Source organism: Lissotriton vulgaris, chromosome 4_1, assembly GCF_964263255.1.
Source record: "Lissotriton vulgaris chromosome 4_1, aLisVul1.2, whole genome shotgun sequence".
NCBI classification, from domain to species: domain Eukaryota; kingdom Metazoa; phylum Chordata; class Amphibia; order Caudata; family Salamandridae; genus Lissotriton; species Lissotriton vulgaris.
The window spans coordinates 1,535,316,824-1,535,333,381 of record NC_141691.1 but is presented as its reverse complement, the minus strand read 5'-3'; positions in this window follow the sequence as shown (position 1 = coordinate 1,535,333,381).

The following is a 16,558-nucleotide window of genomic DNA, read 5'->3' as shown; positions in this document are numbered from 1 at the left end:
GTGTTAACCAGAATCTGTAAAACGTATATATACTTTGTGTAATGTGTATTAGTTAGTCTCCTCTGCGCACCTCCATGGGTTGTGTAGATAGAGGCTCCCCTGTCAGGGCTTGTATTTTGATTCAATAAAATGATTCAACCTTCTCCATTGCCGACTGCTTGGTTATTCCTTAATTGTGAATACATATATATATATATCCGTGGACTATTGGTAATATAGTCCGACTTTAAGAAATTGGAATCCTTCAGTTGGCGACTCCACCGGGACTCCGCGTTAGGGTCGTCCCCTCCTGTAATCAGGAGCAGAAGGGACATGGAGGAGTTCTGGGTGGACAAGAAGTTTTTATTTAAAGACCCCGCTAGTAGAAAGTCCGCCCTATGATCCAGTATCCCTCCCGGCGGCTGAAGACCCTACGCCGGAGTCCTACAGGCTTAACCCGAGAGAGATACAGACTGTGTCGGTCTGTCTAGGAATCGGCAGTGGAGAGGTCGGGATCGACCTGAGTGCACCAGGTGAGTGAATCTTCTGAATGGAATCAGACACTTGAAGGAAGTGTCTATGTTGTAAACGGTGGCCGGGGAAGCCGGACCAAGAGGGAATCAGGAAAAAGGATCTGACGTGGCGGCGCAGGGGCTGCACGGGCAGGCACCTTTAGGATTTGTATTTACGTTGTGAAATTGCACTTGGTGCCTTGCGAAGCACGGGGTGTTCACTCGGCCAAACTCACTTAGGGAGAGCCCTCGGAGCAGCTGGGTAAGCCAGGATTCTGGAGCCTTGAGCCCCGAAATACCTGCCAAACCAGAATGCGACCAGAGGATATCCAAAAAGTGAGTTTGTGGTTTTCCTACCAAGGGGCTTTATTGTGAATTCTTTGGAAATTGATTCCCCGAACAGGAGTCGACGGACTCTGTTCGTAATATGAGACATGTCATTGGAATTGAAAATTGTATAAGAGCTCATTTCTGAAAACCTGCGACCTATTGTGGTATTTTTGTATGAAAACGATCGTAAGAGTATGAGAAAGTGAATGGTAAAGTGGGCGCGCCCGTGTGAAATAAGCAAATTGATAAAATTGTAAAATTTGTAACGTTATTGTTAATATGCCTTCTTTTAGCAAACTATGTTTTGGGTGCTGTTGTGGGAGAGGTACTCGGCTGGAAGAAAGACAGCCTGCCCCTCCCGAAGGAAGCCCCAGTTTTGATATGTATGTTAAACATGGCGTTACTCCAATTTTATTTAATACATTATGGAATAGGTATACTAAGGATAATACCGAATTGCAATGGCCCCTTACAGGGTCATTTGATGAAAATAAAATAACGTATTTGCAAAATAAAATGTTCATGAAGAAAAGCCGCCAGTCTATGTTTGATTCCTTGAACCTATGGTTAAAGGAGGCTAAACGACGGCGAATAAGGGAAGAGAAATTAGGAAGAATTAAAGCTGGACAAACTATAACTCAAAAGGCAGTAGCTTATGATAGGGGGAAATTAGAAGAAAATATTGCTCAAATGGATAGGAAGTACCGTTTAGATACAGACAAAAGCTATGTAACCTGACCCGATATGGGTGATGAGTTAGACGGTTTATTAGAAGCCCGTCCACCTCCTCCTTATGCCCCACAGAGGCTATATCCGGCAGTGTCGCTGGCTCAGCAAGGTCCTGTGCCCGCACCCGCGCCTGCACCACCGCCGGCGCCCCCACTACCCCCAGTATTTCCCATACGAAATCCTGTAGGTGCAACGGCTACGGCCCCACTAGATGGGTCTGTACGGGATGCGTTGCTTCCTCCTCCTTCGCTCCGACCCTCTACTTCTCCCCTGGTTACGTTACAACCAGATTCGGTTGTACCGTCCATGTCAAGTCCAATATTTATCTCTCCTCCGGCTCGCAGTGTTAAAGATCGTCGAGCTTTGGCTACCATAGACACAACCCCTAAACGTTTAAGATCGGACCTGAGTGATCCACGAGTTTATACTAGGTCTGCAATGGGAATGGAAGAACGACAAACTATAGTAAATCAAGCATCCCAATGGATGCGGAATACTATTTATACGGTAGAAGATATTTGGAGTACTATGAAGGATTATCAGCCAGTTGCTCAACAATTAGCTCTAGAAAATATGGCGATTCGTTTGATTTCACTGTGGGAACAGTGTTTTGAGAAAGGATATTCACCACAGATAATAAAAGATATTAGAGACCGAGCCCATAAATTCCATCTACAGGCCGATGAAGTATATCAGAACGTAGCAACTCTCCTGCAGTATCGTGAGCGAATGCATCGGAGATATGCTGATTGGGGAACACAGAACCCTATGAGAGAGGTACACCCCCTTCTTATCCCGGAAGTACCTGAAATTAGGGATAACGGGGGCAATGTAACTAGAGCTAGGGAGGACGCTAAACTTCAGGAACAATGGGTTTTTATCCCTTGGAAACGAAGCGAGGTCCTTGCATTAAAAGCTCAGCTCCCTGACCCGCGTAAAAATCCCACGCTTATTACAAAGAATTGGGCGAGGCTGCTAATTCTGCGATCATGACTATAGCAGATAATGAGCTGTTCTTTGGCCTTTTGATTCCGGTCGATATTTGGAGACAGATACATGATACAGATAATATTGTTGAGTTAGGAGCAGCATGGGATCAATTAAAAGATTGGGATAAAGAACGGAAACCTGGAGAGAAACCCAGAGATGAAATATTGACATTACCAGTTAAAATAATTACTTATATGCAAACACTCCTGCCCCCTAAAAAGATAGATTGGGATAAGTTGGCTGCGTGTAAACAAAAGAAGGATGAGAGTGTCTTGGTTTTCTTCACTAGATTCGAGAAAACATTCATAGATTTTAGTGGATAGGATTTATCCACAGATGGGGGAATACGATTATTTGTAAATAGATTTGTGACGAATCTGTTACCAGAGATTATGACGTGCCTTTAGGCGGCCGAAAGTATATGGACTACGTTCACCCCATCTGTGATCCTTAGCATGTCTCAGTACTATGAACATCGAGAAAATGAAAATAAGGAAAGATTGGAGAAGAAGACGAAAGATTTGAAGACTAGGGTTTTGCTGCAACAAGTCAGTAGAGGGCAGAATTCAGGGCGAAGTGGGCGTGGTTCCTTCCCCAGAAGGATCGGCAGAGGACGAGGAGGCCCCCCCGGTTCTGGGACTAAATCAATGCTCGCATTGTAGAGAGGAGGGGCATTGGAGAGCGGATTGTCCGTTAATAATGGCCAGAAATGTTCCCAGTAGGGGACGGGGTCGGGCTGGGGAAACATTGACCGAAATAGCATGAGAAGAGAAGATGGTGATTCTCGGAAAAATTATTTTGATAATCCACAAAACAGGTAGTACTATAATGAGACTTTTGTAGATAACAACTATGATGAGCAGGATTTTGCATGAGACAGCCATGGACAGGGAGGGGGCCACATTACAGTACCAACCGACCAAGAGGGACCTTATGTAAAGGGGAAACTGTTGGGTACATCAGGAAAATTCCTAGTGGATACTGGAGCAATGAATAGTTCAGTTGCTCAAGCCATGGTCCCAGAGGCGGCTCTGTCTGGCCACAAAAATGTATAAGTAGGGTTCCCTGGAATACCAGTGGTAAGCCCTATTTCCAAGCCTCTGCCCTTCACTATAGGACCTATTTCTATACAATCGCCCTTTTTGTTAACATCTAACTGTGGTGAGAATCTTTTGGGTTTAGATATCTTGAAAAAATTACATGCTCGGATTTACTGCTCACCGGATGGTGTATATTTGACAATGCAGAAACCTTCTTTGAAAGATTCACAATATTTTGCAAGAAACAATCATTTACCCCCTGAATTGTATACCATTCCGCAGACTTTGTGGGCGACAGGGGACACTGATGTAGGCCTGTTAAAGATAGCCCCCGTATCCATTACTTTGAAACCTAATGCGCAGCTGCCTCGCATTCCGCAGTATAAGATTGCTCCAGAAGGTGAACGGGCTATGTTAGAAATAATTTGGGATCTTATTCAAAAGGGGGTGGTGTAAGAAACATCAGCTAATATTTGTAATAGTCCGATTTTACAGATTTTGAAAAAGACACCGGTTGATGGCGCTCCAGATTATAAAAACACTTATCGTTTTGTAATTGACCTACGTGCAGTTAATAAAATAGTGGTTCCACAGTATCCCGTGGTACCAGATATAACAGCTATTTTAACAATGAATCCTCCCACGGCCAAATAATTTTCAGTCATAGATCTTAAGAATGCCTTCTTTAGCATCCCGATTCATCCAGATAGTAGGCATATCTTAGGATTCTCATTGACTGGCCGAAGTTTCAGATTTACACGCGCTCCTCAAGGCTATACTGAAAGTCCCAGTATTTATAGTCAAGCTTTAAAAGCAGTCCTAGATGAATTAATTCTGCCTGCCGGAAATTCTATCATTCAGTATGTTGATGATATATTGGTGGCCTCCGATACTAAGGAGGGGTGCAAGGAGGCCACGGTAAAACTATTACAAACATTTGGCCAAGAAAGGAAATAAAGTGTCCCTTTCCAAATTTCAATATTGTCGACAGGAAGTGACCTACCTAGGTCATTTTCTGTCGAAAGCGGGGAGACGATTAACCCCTGAGCGATTATCTGTAATAACTAACATGTCTGTTCCTCGTACGCAACGTGATGTTCGTGCTTTCCTTGGTATAACCTCTTACTGTCGTCAGTGGATTCCTAACTATTCCCTTCTCTCTAAAACCTTGTTGCAATTGACAACCAAAGATGTGCATGAACCCTTGCCCTGGACGGATGAATGTCAAGAAGCCTTTGTATCTTTAAAGTCTGCTTTGTGTTCTGCACCTGTGTTGGGGACCCCAGATTACCGAAAACCTTTTTCACTTTATGTACATGAGGTGGACGGATGTTCATTATCAGTATTGACACAGACATTTGGGGAGAAACAGAGGCCTTGTGCATATTTTTCTTCAATTTTAGATACTGTAGCACGAGCCCTCCCAAGCTGTCTGAGGGCCACTGCCGCAGTAGCGCTGGCCATCCGACAGTCAGAAGGAATAGTCCTTAACACTAATCTCACAGTCATGATGCCGCATGCTGTAGATATTCTTTTAAATAGGACCAAAACACAACACCTCACGAGTGCTAGGTTGACAGGATATGAACTGACATTGTTTGCCCCCCATATTACGATTAAGAAATGCACCACTTTGAATCCTGCTACGTTATTACCTCTCCCTGACAAAGATGAAAAAGTTGATGTCCATGATTGTGTGTTCAGAACAGAAGAAGAAACAAAAGGACGTATAGATTTAACTGACACCCCTTTACTGGAACCAGAGGGAGAATTATACGTTGATGGCTCTTCTTTTAAATTACCAGATGGCACTACGACAGCTGCATATGCAATTACGACTTTAAAAACTGGAGTGGAAACCGCAAGGATTCCACATCATTCAGCTCAGGCAGCTGAACTAATAGCCTTGTTAAGAGCCTGTGAAATTTGTGAAGGTCGAGAAGTAAATATTTTCACAGACAGTCAGTATGCCTTTGGCGTCGCCCATAGTTTCGGGAGGCTTTGGAGGGAGCGGGGCTTCTTTACCACTCATGGACAGAAAATACAGCATGGTCCTTTGATTGATCGATTGTTATTTGCATTAACATTACCAAAAAAGTTAGCCATCATTAAGTGTAGCGCACATAAGAAAATTGTAGACTCGACAGACAAGGGAATGCTTTTGCCGATTCAGTAGCGAAGGAAACTGCTCAAAGTAGAGGAAGTCCTATGTTTTCTAGTGCATCTACCCGATGGCCCATTGAAACATCTTTATTTGATAATACTCTTGAAAGTGTAAAAATGTTACAGAAAGAAGCAACTCCAGAAGAGATACAGAAATGGGAACAGGATATTGGGAAACTAGATGAGAATGGTTGCTGGATAGATCGATCTGAAAAACAGCGATGGTTGCTTCCAAACGCAATGGTGTATGCAGTAGTTATGGCACATGGCCCAGCCCTTATCAGTGCGAAAGGGATCAGTACAGTACTAGATCCAGTGTGGTATAACACCAACATTATATAGACAGCAGCCCATGTTGTGAAATATTGTCCTGTGTGTTTACGACATAATCCAGGAGGTAGAGAATCTGTTTTGAGTGGCAACTTTGCTCCGCCATCCTTACCATTTGAAGTTTTACAGATAGATTTCATACAAATGGAATGTGTAAATACTTTAAAATATGTCTTAGTGGTGGTGTGTGCTTTCAGTAAATGGGTTGAAGCCTACCCCACTAAGGATGCAACGGCCATTACCACCGCAAAAGTACTAATTAAAGAATTCTTTCCTCGGTACTGTTTGCCTCGAGTTATTTGGTCAGATAATGGGCCCCATTTTAATTCTACTCTTGTACAATGTGTCTGTGATGGCCTGCAGATTAAGCAGAAGTTTCATGCCGCTAGGCATCCGCAATCTGCGGGACTGGTTGAGAAATATAATGGCATATTGAAACTCAAAATGGCCAAAGTCTGCGCAGACACTAGACTAAAATGGCCTGATGCCCTCCCAATAGCTTTGTTATCACTTAGAACACCTCCCCATTCAAGGACGGGCCTGTCCCCCTATGAAATAACATTCGGCCGTCCAGCTAACGTATGGGGAGTCCCCAGACCTAGATCCTTTAGAGATATCGATTACCCATTGATGACAGATTATCTGTATGAGTTGACTAAAGATCTGCGTTCTATTCATCAACAGGTATCGGACACATTGCAGCCACTACCGGAGGGTCCCCGACATCGATTGGAGCCTGGCCAGTGGATACTTGTGAAGAACTATCAACGAACATCGAGCCTAGAGCCCAGGTGGACTGGGCCCTACCAAATATTACTGGTAACAAGGACGGCAGTTAAAGTGCATGGCCGCAGGCATTGGATCCATGCCAGCCATGTGAAGGTCCTCCCGTTACCACTGCCATCTGATCGACAGAACAAAAACGGAGTACCGAGCCAGGAAGGAGAATTGATTCAAAGTTTTGTCCCTTTTTCTGATGCTCAGGAGAAAGAGCAGTCAAACGTCGTGTTCCCTGAAGGGGAAGGTGAAATAGCTGAGTCAAGAGTAACTACTAATCCCGAGGCAGCACGAGAGGAGGCCAGGCCTGTCACCCATGCTACTAAATTGTTCTTTGACCAGGAGCAACCTGGCCGGTGTCGTTACGATTTGCGGCCCCGAAAACTGCACGGTACCCCACTCGCTAAGGAAGGAAAATAAAATGAGACATTGTTGTCTAAAGAATTGAGCAGAGTGTTTGGGGTGCTGAACAAGGCACTGGACTGAACTCAGAGAGAGCTAGGAACTTTGTGTAAAAAAGCTCTGTTCAGAAAGAAGGATTGAGAAAAGGGCCGTGAGCGTACTTTAAAGTTTGCTTTACCTTGGATAGATGGATAAGAGCCTGCCTGTGAGGCTCTAGGGGAAGAAAAACGGACACAGGGAGAAGATCCCTATAGGGTAAGAAGAAACCCTCTGGTGGTTGGCGTGCTTTGTAGATACAAAGTTGGTTGTGGACTTTTAGCAAGGGACCGAGATAGATCTGGACTTTTAGAGAGTATGTTCCCCTTTGGCCGAATTATAATGGAGGATGAAAGACCGCTAGCCCCTCGGCGCCAGATTCGTGATATGTAATTGTTTTCTGGATGGCCCACCAGAGTGAAGGTGGCATTCATTGTTCTAATTGCTTTCATTACTGTAATCATGTGTGTATTTATATATCTAGAATTTCAATATCCAGTTCGTAAATTCTTAGCGACTACTCCTGCTCCCGAAGAACATCAATTTTATTCTTTACCCCCGCATAAGGCAAGGCATGGAGAAACTTATTCGAAAAATGTGTTTATAGAAATGTTACATCAGACTCATAGTACTACAAACAAGACGAATTGCTGGGTTTGTGGATTATTGCCATCAGTTATGCATCAACATGAATTATTTATATCTCTACCTCTATCGTATTTAGCTAGTTGTGAAGCATGGTGGCAACACCTATCCTTGATGTATTCACATTATGTTGTAAATCCCAAAATATACTCTGAAAGAGACTATGAAGCTATTTTGAAATAGATAGAGAGACACCAGGGATTTGATGCAGAAGGAGATAAAGGCCAGGGTTCCTTAGATCCAAATGCTTGCATGAATGTATATACAGATTCCAAAAATGATACTTTGTTACAGGAAGAGATGCAAGATTTCGAGCTTTTCAATTCCACTTTGTATTTTCAACATTTCAAGGAACGTAATGTGACAAATGATAGAGCACTGCCAGTCCCCATTATAAATAACACTTCTTTGTTTTGCATTAGGGGGCGGGGTCACATTAAGGTAGGGAGTAGTACCTGTAATTATACCTATACGTTGCAAACTGATAGTACTCCTCCGATGATCACTCCCCCTAACATTTATTTTGTTTGTGGGGAAAATGCTTATACTTGGCTTCCCCGGGGATGGGCAGGACGGTGATATCTGTCTTTCCTTTACCCTCCTGTATATGTTGCTCCTTCGAATTACCATAAGACTCATCAATTAATAAAAAGACATTTAGAAACTAATAGAACTATAAGAAGCTATGATACTGGGAAGACTGACCAGACGGATACCTCACTACAACAGTTTGAGGATATCTCAAAGGGACTGGTTCCATTTTGGGGACCAATTTTCAACAGTCGTAATATAAGACGACTGTCTAGAATTGTGGAAAATGTGGTCCAAACAACGACTGAAATATTAGCTAATATTACTGTAGAGCTTCAGGCTACGAGACTTGTTTCCCTTCAAAATCGGATGGTGCTCGACGTCATCTTGGCAGATCAGGGCGGAGCCTGTCGTGTGATCAGCAGCTCATTTTGTGTTTACATACCTGATTCGGCCCCTACTATACATCTTGCCCTTAAAAAATTGCACCTGTTAGCTAATGAATTACGTGAAGAAAATTGTACCTGGACCCTTAGTGGGTGGTTCTGGAATCTTTTAGCTACATGGGGATGGAAGGTATTTATGATTGTAGTGGGAATATTCGGAATAATTTTCACTTGTTGCATATGCCTTCATTGTGGTCCAGCATGTTGTACTTTTTGTGCAACTAAAATAACGTCTTCTTTGACCCAGGCCCAGCAAAAGAAGATGGAAAAACAAATGATTCAGAAGGAAGTAGCGGATCTCATGCAGATAGATGAAGGGGTATTTGTAGAGTAATGTAACTTTGTTATATTGGCCATAGTTGGCCAAAAGGGCCATCTGTTAGAATATAAAATATATAAATATGATTGTCTCACTATGTACCATATATAACTACATACTCATATTTATGAATCAAGAACAAAACGTTATTGTAAGATAACCTAATGATAGGTTATAGAATGTCGTTCCGTTCTATTGATGAAGTTAGGACTACTAAGTGTTATATCCCTTCGTCTATCTTTTAAGAGTGTTGATACTTCACGGTATAACACAGAATACGAAAAACAGGTTAAACCGTTTAAGTCTGCTTCTCTTTTATGGAACATGGTTCAGGGAAATCCAAGGTCTGACTTGCTCTTCTCGTAGGACGCATACATTATAGCAGGGTCTGTTTCTGTACTCCACGGGTCCAAGATAGACAAGAAGGGCACCTCACTGACCTACTCTTGGAATAGCTTTTAGCTTAGCTATTGATAAATGTGTATGAACCTTTAAAGGGTGTTCCGGTGGACTAACAGACAGCTTGTGTATTTCCATTCTTGGTGTTAACCAGAATCTGTAAAGCGTATATATACTTTGTGTAATGTGTATTAGTTAGTCTCCTCTGCGCACCTCCATGGGTTGTGTAGACAGAGGCTCCCCTGTCAGGGCTTGTATTTTGATTCAATAAAATGATTCGACCTTCTCCATTGCCGACTGCTTGGTTATTCCTTAATTGTGAATACATATATATATATATCCGTGGACTATTGGTTGGTATAGTAAGAAATTGGAATCCTTCACTCCTCCCTCTGTTCTTTTGACTCTCCCTCCCCTTCTCCCTTCCACCCACTCCCTCTCTGTCCCATTCTCACTATCTACCTTTCATTCTGACTACCTTTCTTTTTCTCTTAGACATGGCACACATACTTATGTATTGCAGGTTTTGTATGCTGCTTCCAGAGGAGTCCCACCCACTTATTTCATGTTATACTTTTGTTTGTGCGAATAAAGTTACGTTTCCATTTATTTGTGTTGTTTTAATAAAGGTTATTTTTTTACCAATAAATAAGTGAGTGTATGGGTCTTCATTTTCTGACAACACTTGTCTGTAGTTTATTGTGAAAATCGGCTGTTTATAGGAGGTTATGAGGGAAAACATTTGTAATTTTGCGGTGCACCTACCAAATATAAACCAACATACTATTACACAAATAAAGCATGCGTACTTCTACAACTGCAAGGGTTCAATGAGTGGATCACTTTATAACACCATGTGATTACAGAACCAATAAGGTACTGTCTAGGGCCACCAAGGCTTCGGGGACTGGCGAGGACCACCCTGCATATTTAAGTAAAGCCCCGAAGGGTGGAGATCCCTGGACTTGAGTTGGCCTTGAAGCCCCCCAACAATTAGTAAACAATACCCAGGGATGTGGCAATCCCCTAGCTTGCTAAACATCTCTGTGACTTCCCGCTTAACTTATATGTGAGATTAAGGTCCCCAGTGCTGCAGAGACCCCGCAATATAATATTAGGATTGGCCCCGGAACATTACCTACCAGGGGGCTTATTTAAATGAACGGGTGAGACCCCGCCTCATTTTTTTTTCTTTCCATTTTTACCATCCGGATCCGCTCTATTAAAGCGATACAAGGTTTTCCTCCTCTTGCTTCAATGAGGCAAACAAGGATTTGCTATCACAGGGTGGAAGCCATGCACCTGCCCTCTAATAGCAAACATAAATGTCCCGCAGATGAACACCCCGGGACATTGTATGAGCTGCGCCTGGGAGTTGACGCACCCTAGGACCATGATGCATTGGTTACTGCATAACTACAGAATTAGTATAAATGCATACTAACACTACTTGCACACGTGTAGTACAGTGACCAGAGTGTACTGAAGAGGCAGAGGAAGCCCAAAATCTAAAAATATAAATCCTACCAGAGGTTGGATGACATAGTTCAATGAGCCGACGACCCTGGGATGAGTAAAAACAGCTTCACTAACAAAACAGGACTTCAGCACAACAAAAGCAAGCTCAAAATATTGGTTAGTGCTGCTTTCTTTTTACCTTCTCCCGCTCGTCGCCAAATTTATGTAGTTAAGAGGCAGACAGCAGTGGACCCAATAAGTAGATTTATTGCAGGAAAACAAGACAGCTTAAACAGCCTTCAACAGGATCAGAGAGCAAGGCAACCGTCTTCTCCAGCACCGTGTACAAACTCCCCAAGGTTCCCCTCATGACAGCCCTACATTCTAACATTACATACTTACATTCTACTAGCATTACATATTAACAATTTACTATGACTTACATTAGAATATGATGAAGCGAGTTTCAGAAATCATTTTATTCTGACTCTTAAAATTAAACTTCCATAATCATTAACTGAAATAATGTGTTTGTGCATGATTTTTATTAACCTACCTAGAATAAATTACGAATAAAGACATGTGGGACTAACATTACCTGCTTTATGTTGCATCTGCAAGTACGTTGAAAAATAATTTATTAACCTTGTCCAATGTTTTTGTCAACATTAATGGCATGTGCTTATTTTATATGTGCTTTTGTCTATGTCGTGTCTTTTTATTTTGCACAGGCTCTTGGAGAATCCTGCTGGTCTAAAAGAAGAATGGTAGATAATTTGCTGCATAAGTGTGCTTTATGCTAGATAACATAAACTAATGGGCTAACATTAGTAATGGTGGATGGGTAACAGAATGGGTCTCAATTCTCAAATTATTTACTGTCTTGTGTTTGTTTAAATATTTGTTTCCGTGTGGGCCTTTTCCTTGAAAGATGGCTGGCTGGTAGTGCTGTTAAGAACGAGACTTGACCAGAGTGAAGCTTTCACTCACGTGCAGAAAAAAGAATGTTTCCTGCCTAAACAAAGGAATAATGTGCAGAACTGTTGTGGTCGAGTCTACGTGTTCTTGGGGAGAGCACCAAGGACAGAAAGTCTGTTTTGCTTGCCAAGTTCAGGAAGTGAAAGTTCTTTGGCCCAGTTTAATGTTGCAATTCTGAGGAAGCTAGAAGGATGGAATCTGAGAACAATAAGGGCTTATGATGTGCCCCTGACACGCTCACGAACGAATGACACGTTGGTGGACTGACATGGCTCAGCCAATAATGAAGCTGGATTTTTGGTGACTTTTAGAATTTAGTTACTTAGTTAGTTAGAAAAGGTATAAAAACTGGCCCCATGACAAGAGAGCGTCTCCTCACTTTCCGATTCCCAAGAGACGTGACATGCTGATGGACTTCTTATTCACGTAAGGATTAACAGGGTTTATGGACTTTTTATTTTTCCCCTCCTAGGTGAAGTGAGTCAGTTAGGGAAATAGATTTAGGGAATGAAAATCGTTTGATTAATATTCATGCTTCTGTGATGATTTTGAAATGTCAAGTTCAATGTGCCTTTTCTTAATAAAACTGATAAACTGCTATTGCTAATAAATAAAAGTTTCCTATTAAAATGCTCATTCTTTGAAAAATAAAATAGATTCTAAAATGTCAAGCTGGTCTTGATCATTTGTGTCTAGTTACCATCAGTTTGATTCTATCGACCTGAGTGGCTTAATTAAATGTTTCCGTTATATTTCCATGGTTATAATGAAGATAAACTGCAGTTGTATATAAAGTGTATATAATTTATAGATAGGTTTGATTAATTAGGTCACATGATTCAGTTGCCAAATATCTGTCTCGGTTTCTTATGGGCCTTGTGAGAGTTCATGATAAATGGTGAGAATTGTGGTGTTGGGTAGTGTTAATGAGACAGAATTTCTATAGTGGCGCTGGATCAATTCACTGGTAGCAGAGTTACGGTTACTATGGTAACGAACATGCTACATGGTAGTTATATAGGATACATGTCTAAAACATGTTAAGTTTGTTTACTTGTTACATGTTGTCGAAAGGTCTTTTCCAGCAGCGTGAAAATTCCTAATTATTATGGCCAGAGCAGAGTAGTGTGACAAGTGAAGTTACACAGTGCATTTGTTCTGTTTCAAAATAGTGGTATAGATATATCACTAGTGTTGTGGACATACAGCACAAATTTAGGGACCATAGGTGTGTTAGGTTAAATGTATAGTGAGGATTGTCTATGAAATTGTAGCTTTGAGTATAGGGACTTGGAGCCTGTTTTAAAACTCATTGTGAAAAGAGTAATAAGATTTATTCAAGCTTGAGTGAAGGGTAAGGAAGCGTTGTCTATTCTTACTAACGATTTGGGATTTCTATGGTTGGTTAAAGTCCTGCCAAGATTTCATGTATGTGTGATTAGGTTTTCCTGTTTGAATGCGTAGATGATTTTGTGAAAATAGAGCTGTCTATTTCATGCGAAAGAAATTTCTGAATGACTGTGAAAAACTATTGCTTTATTTAGTGAAACAGGCAAATGATTTGTTTTTCTTTAGTTACTAATTGAATTTCATTGAAAAGTATTGTTAAAATGGCACTGTGAAAATATTTTGTAAAGGAGGGGTGAGTTTACCGAGTAGGGGACAGCAAAGCTGCAGCGGCAGTGTACGTCATTAGGTTCGCACTGTGATTGGTTAGCAAACGTCACAGCAAGCGCACTGATTGGTTCACATGACTGAAATGAGCTGATAGCTGATTGGTCCTTTCTGAAAACAGTATTTCTATTGGTTGAGCAAGGTAGTGACGTGACTTAACCGGATTGGCTTGTTGGTGAGTTTCGCGCACGGATTGGCTAGAGTAGCGGAACATCAAGGAAATACTTACAATCTTTTTCGAATTAAGCAGAATAGTTATTGGTACGGAAAAGAGGAAAAGAAGCCTTCATGGTTTCAGAAAGTGAAAAATACATTTAGCCCCGACAAGAAAATTGAAACGCGTGGTGGAAAATTACTTCATAAGTACAAGACACCCGCAGCATATATGGAAGGTGAATATGGTTATCATACTGTCCTTTGGTTTGAAAATTGGATGCAATATACCAAAAATGATGGTGTATTAGCGTGGCAAGAAGATGGGTCATTTAATATTAAAGTTTTGAAAAACCTGAGAGAAAAAATGATGGCTCTTATGCCAAAGCCTAGACCTACACAATTTGAAGCTTTAGTTGAATGGGAGGTTGAAATGATGGAACTCGAACGAGAAACTAGAGGTATAGCAAGAGGTCCAAAATTAAATGTTATTAGAGAAACTCATGAAGATAGAGTGCGACGTTGGAGAAAAGCAGATACGTATGATGGTCTGTACCCAGTAAGAATAATGATTACTGAAACACCAGGTCAAAAGAATACCCAGCAGAAAAATAATCTTGATGAAGAATTAGATGATGCAGTTTTAGAAGAAATGTAATCAACTAAACGCAAACCGCCACCTTATCAAGCAGATTCGCAATCTACCCCGAGAGTTTCTTCAGGAACTTCTCCAAGTGCACCTCCTAGAGAAGCTGATGAAGGTTCGCCCAGACTTTTAAAATTACCTGAAAGAGTAGGGTCAAGAAATAATTCTAGCACACCAAGAGAAAACAGAAATTATCCTCAAATTCCAGAGCAAAGAAATGATATCCCGAGAAATGTAGAAAGACTAGGTGATGTTCCAGAAATTTCAAATTATAATAGAGCAAAAGAAGAATTAATCCAGCAATTAACTAAAAGCATGGAAGCAGTGACAGTACCAGTAAAAATCGGTCCTGTTGTACCAGTTTTTGACCAGAGAGAAATTAGACACTCAGCTCTGACTGTTTCATTAAATGCAGAAATTCAGAAAGAGGCTGAAACATTTTATTCAAAATTAACAGAAATTCACAGAGAAAAATCAATGATGCCAGATTTGACTTTTAATTAAAGTTTGTCAGGTAGTCAAACACCATGTGTTGCAGGTTCTGATTCTGGTTCTTAAGAAAAGAGCTTGAATAAAATAGATTTAACACAAACTTCACTGTCCCCGCAAGCTCCTGAATTTAAAATGCTTGATGTTGCAAAATTGAAAGCTGATTTGGAGGAATTAATAATTGGCACTATTTGTACTGACAGTTTAAAATTGTATCAGGATGATGAATCGTTGTTTATCTGCAAAAGCATTCAATGGAAAACGAAAAACAGGTGTGATCAATTAGAAGAAATAGCTGCTGAATTAGAAATCGATTTAAGCAGACAGAAACATTTGCAGAAACATTACAGAGTGGATTTTTCTGAAAAAGACATTGATAATCTGAATACCACAGGAAGGATAACCCATATTAAAGAATTATTAATTTTCCTGAAAAGATTAGGTGAATTAGGCAAATGGAGAATGAAATGGTCAAAGAACAAAGAGCAAGACAAGAGAGACAGAGGAGAAACAGTTTCTGAATTTCCAATGAGGGAAATAGCTGGCGGAGGGTATGTGCATGTCCCTTGGACAAGACAAGACATTCTGTTGCTCACAAATGATTTTCCACGGCTGAGAGAAAAGCCAATAGAATGGTATCGTCAGGTGGACAGATTTATTAAGGTTTCAAAAGTTCTGTGGATTGATCTGGATGGATTCTTTGACATTGTTGTCCCATCAGATCTTTAGACAGAATGTAAAATTTCTGTGAGTTGGCCAAAAGAAGAATCACAACGAGACAAAATAACAGGTGCTCCTTCAGCAGATGTCATGGATTTATATGACAAGGTAATTGTTTGGCTAAAAAGCAAAATTGCCCCGAAAGAAGTAGATTGGGTTAAAATTGATAGAACAAATCAAGAACCAAAAGAATCAGTACATTCATTTTATGAAAGGTTACTGCTGGTATTTAAACAATACAGTGGCTATGAAAAATTAAGTGAAAAGGACATTAGCCATTTCATTTACAGGTTTGTTTATGGCCTGAGACCTGAAATTGGTGAGATGATTAGAAATGGGATTGTAGGTTGGCAATCACTTTCAGTTGATGACATTCTGAGAAAGGCAAAATACTGCAGTGATGAGATAGGCGCAAAACAAAAGAAGCTTAAGGAAAAGGCAATGTGGGCACAGGTGAAAGTAGCTGAACAGCAAATAGCTTTAGAAAATAAAAATGTGCACCAGAATCAAGGCAAATTTAAGAATAATTTTAACAAGCCAAAATTTAATGTGAATATTGAAGAGCTCAAGCAGGAGCTCCCTTGTTTTAATTGCGGCGAAATTGGACACTACAAGCGAGAGTGCAAAAATCCGCCCAGAAATTTAAAAAATACATCATTGAATCCACAGATGCAGAGTGAGATAAATCAGCAGCAACAGCTACAGCAACAGTTAAATGAATTAAGTCAGCAGCGACAGCTACAGCGACAGGTAGTGAATCAGCAGAGCCAAATTCCACAACCGCCTCATCCAAACTTTGTGAATGGTCAAAG